Below are 4,697 nucleotides of genomic sequence, written 5' to 3' on the forward strand. Positions count from 1 at the left end.
TTCACACTTAATACTTGATGTTGATGATGAATAATGGCAACAATGATGACAATGATAATAATTATGTTATTATGTAAATTGGTTAAAGATGATCCTTCTCTATTAACCCCTATACTATTTACTTCTTCACAGAAAGCTAGGACTGTTAGCACAAAGCCCTCTGATGCTGAACTCATATCTTTACACATCCAATTTCTTTGTTTTTTTTTCTATTTGTTTAAAACTTTTTTTAAAAAGCAAATAAAAATTTTTGCATACTTACAATATTGAAAATAGGATGTTTTTACAATTACTTATGTATTTTTAATTGACAAAATAGTATGTGCTTGTGTACAACAATATGGTTTGAAATTCATACACTGTGAAGTGGTTAAAACAAGCTAATTTCCACTGGCATTAAATTATAGTCCAAGGTTCTTTCCATGCAAGGCACACCTAAGAAGCATCTGAAGCAAGTAGCAGCTCCACACTATTGGATACTGGATAATGCCTTAACCATTGTGGCTAAGTGAGTAGGTTCTGGCAAGAGGTGGTGGGAGGGTGGGGATTAGAAAATAAAGACTCACGTGCACAGATTTGGAAGATAACAGCTGGGATTGGGTGGAGTGCTGCTCTCTGATGGAGAAGCAAGTCCAAAGAATTACTCCAGAAATCTTTATTACAAACGTCTCATTAATATATAAAGAAAACACCATAGTATTGCACATAATATTAAAACTATGCAAGCATTAGTTTTGTATTCATGAAAGTTACAGAGTTTGCAACATTATGCAGTTTATTTTCTGTTACATACTACAGTTGCAATGTACAATGTTAGGAGCTTTGTGTAGCTCTCAAGAAAGTTCATTTTTAAAAGTTATTGTTCTGGGAGCAGGTTCAAGAGCAGCAGAGCTGGTGAAACATTGTGGTTGTCTAGCAAAGAGTTCTTTTATTCCCAGGAGCTGTGTGCCTGAGATAAATGTTGAGGCTGATAATACTCTAGCACAGTCTTTCCTCATGGAGGGCATTACTATAGCAACTAGGCTTCTTGCACCTTTGCAAGAAACTTCCCCAGGCACAGCCATGAAGTCATCAGGGACTCCAATTTCAGACACTGCTCTACCATTTACTGTCAACGCTCTCCACGGGATAAATTGAACAGTGTGTTTGTTCCTTGCCCATCCACTTGTCCCCACAAGCAGAGAATGTCTTTCATCATTTTCATAAGGAACAGACTTAAGTATGCCTTAATAGGAGATGAAGTAAAGAAGACTGTGAAACAATATTCTTTTTTAGAATTTTATTTTTCTGATTATTCTGTATTTTATTTATCAAGAATCCAATTGTTGAACAACTAGGCTACTTATGCTTTTTATATTTTTTCATAATTATGTTTACTAATTGTTTTATAAATCTTTATTAAGACTGATAACAAAGTCTGAACTGATATATTCTACCTTGCTGGTTTTATGAATGTCATCAGCATTTACAAGACCATATAAAATTTCCATCTGATCCATGACACCAAAGGTTGCTTTGCTATTTATTCATTGTATTACACCTGAGGGGGCCAAGTACATGTTGTGCAAAGTGAGACAGATCTTTGTGGGTACAAAAAGAACCCATCATCTAGTGACTCACAATACTCATATAATTTGCTACCCAAATCCTCTCATCAAGATGAATGACACCATTCAGATTGATTTGAAGACTATCAGCATTGCTGATTTCATTAAGTGGTAAAGTGTATGGTGACCAGAAGTGTTAACTTGGGTAGAATTGGTGTAATCACCAACATGGAGTAGCATCCTGGATCCTTTGATGTGTTCATGTAAACTATGTCCAAGGCAACAGCTTTGCAGCTTGGCTACCCACATTCTCATTATTGGTAAAGGCAACAAACCAAGGATTTCTCTTCCCTTAGGAAAAAGAGAGAGAAAAGAGACTGGTGGCCAAGAAGAGAAACAGGTGAAATGAATGGTTAGGTGACATTCTTGGAAAGGAAATGTCTTTGTATTTGATTAAAGATAATGTATCATGATCAATATATATTTATATATCAATTAATACATTATTAATTATAAAATTAATTATAATTAATTTATATAATTTATAATTATATAAAATCAATATATTACATGATTAATATATTATATATTAATATTAACAATAAATTAATATATGATTGTGTATAATATATTATGTAATATATTGATCCATGTATTATATAATTAATATATAATTATATAAAATATATAAATTATATAACATATTAATTAATATATATATTGTGTATATATATATATATTGTGTGTGTGTATGTATATATATATATATATATATATATATATATATATATATATATATATATATATATATACTGGTAATGTGATAAGATATATCCCAAAAGCTCAGTTTTAGCAATTCAGTATATTTGTTTTGCATAATCCATGAAACTGCACCCAGCATGTGCTAGTTATAGAGAAAGAAGATAAACTCTCTAGTTACAAATGACCCCAAACTGTGGCTGCCCTTTGCAGCTCTCTGACCCAGAGACTCCCTGACTTGCTGCTAAGCATTGCTTAGACCTCTCCAACTCTCCTCTCCCTCCAGCATTCCCTTACCCTCTTCCCTTGTATGTAGCGGCCTCATACCACTGTCTCTTGAAGGTTTACTGGCATGAACGATTCCTCTCATGCAACCTTGTCCCAGAGATGCCCATGAAAGCTTGCTGTGCAATACTATGGTGTTTCCTTTGATCAACTCTGAAATCTTCAAATTCACTACAGATGCACATGGAAAAGCTAAAGTAGTACAAAAGTTAGTATCCTTTCTACTTTAGACCTTAGCCATACTCTTAAGATAAATACATCCAGAAATATCCCAAGTACATGTTTGCATATGCATGTTGTATTAGTTTGCCGTGGCTGCCATAACAAAATAGCATTTTGGGTAGTTTAAATTACAGAAATTTATTTTCTCACATTTTTGAAGTCTAGACATCCAAGAACAAGATTTGCCTGGTTTGATCTCTCCTGAGTCCTCTTCCCTTGGCTTGTAGATGGCCCCTTTCTGCTCTGTTCTCTCATGGCCTTTCCTCAGGGCACTCATCTTTGGTGTGGCCCTGTAGATCCTAATATCCTCTTCTTATAAAGGTATCACATTAAACAGGTCCTACCCTAAATCTCATTTTACCTTAATTGCCTCTTTAAAGTCTTCAAGTACAGTCACATTCTGAGTTACTGGGTGTTGGGCCTTCAACATATGGATTTTGTGGAACACAATTCAGCCCTAAACACCCTAAACACATGTATATGTATATTTCCTTTAGAAAAATATTAATATATTTTTAATAATCACATTTCCCTTGGCCTTTTTCATTTACTCTATCTTGATGGTCTTTTCATATCATATAGCAGCAATACATCCACCTCATTATTTAAATGGCTGTAGGGTATTTTGTTGTCTGATTTTTTTTGGTCTGGACAAAACAATTAGGCTGTTATGCTTTTTACATATTTTCATAATTATGTTTACTAATTGTTTCACAAATATAGGGTACCAGTTTACACTTTGACCAATAGCATACATGAAATAACCCATACCCTGGCCACAATTCTATATTATCTGATGTTTTCATCTTTTTTAACTAAGTACTTGAAAACAACATTCAATGCAATTTTAATTTAAATTTCCTTAATTAAGAGTAGGGGTTGAGGGCTGGGGTTGTAGCTCAGTGGTGGAATGCTTGTCTAGCACTTGTAGGTACCAGATTTGATCCTCAGCACTGCATAAAAATAAATAAATAAAATAAAGGTATAGTGTTCATCTACAACTAACAAAATCTGCTTAAAAAATAGGGGGCTGGGATTGTGGCTCAGCAGTAGAGTGCTCACCTGTCATGTGTGAGACCCTGCATTCGATCCTCAGCAGTACATAAAAATAAATAAGTTAAATAAAAGTATTGTGTCCAACTACAATTAAAAAATAAATATTAAAAACCTAGGCAGGTGCAGTGGATGTCTAGACTTCAAAACATATTAAATAATTTAGGTCATAAAGTATTTCTTTCCTACAAAAGAAGATCTGTAATACCAGCAACTTGGAAGGCTGAAACAGGAAGATGGTGAGTTCAAAGTCAGCCTTAGCAAAAGCAGGCACTAAGCAACTCAGTGAGACCTTGTCTCCAAATAAAATACAGAAAGGGCTGGGGATGTAGCTCAATGGTTGAGGGTCCCTGAGTTCAATCCCTGGTAGCAAAAAAATTTGTTGAATTTTCTTTTCTTGCACCTGCTCCTTCTCCTTTAAAAAAATTTTTTTTTGTAGTTGTGGATGGACAGAATACCTTTATTTTATTTGTTCATTTATATGTGGTGCTAGGATTGAACCCAGTGCCTCACACATGCTAGGCAAGTGCTCTGCCACTGAGCTACAGCCCCAGCCCTCCTTCTCCTTCTTATACCTTCTTATATTAAACCCAAGGCCTCAAGCATGTAAAACATATACTCTACCACTACAACCCCAGCCACATCTTTGCATTTTTAAGGCTGTTTGTATTTCTTGTCAGTTACCTGTTTAAATCTTTTGTTCTTTTTCTCTCATTGGGTTTCTGGTATTTTTCTTAGTGATTTATTTGTCAGAGTTTTACATAAAAGGGGAGGGTAGGGAGAGAGGGAAATGTGTCATGTGTGGTTTTATCAGTGCTATGGGTGTGACAT

The 4,697-nt window shown here is 34.6% G+C and overlaps 1 pseudogene; it reads left to right on the top strand.

Annotated features, from left to right (window-relative positions):
* The first annotated feature begins 422 nt into the window (after window positions 1-422).
* Window positions 423-1,956, top strand: LOC101954633 (small ribosomal subunit protein eS4-like; annotated as a pseudogene).
* The last annotated feature ends 2,741 nt before the right edge of the window (window positions 1,957-4,697 follow it).

This window comes from Ictidomys tridecemlineatus, chromosome 4 (genome assembly GCF_052094955.1).
Source record: "Ictidomys tridecemlineatus isolate mIctTri1 chromosome 4, mIctTri1.hap1, whole genome shotgun sequence".
Classification (NCBI taxonomy): Eukaryota; Metazoa; Chordata; class Mammalia; order Rodentia; family Sciuridae; genus Ictidomys; species Ictidomys tridecemlineatus.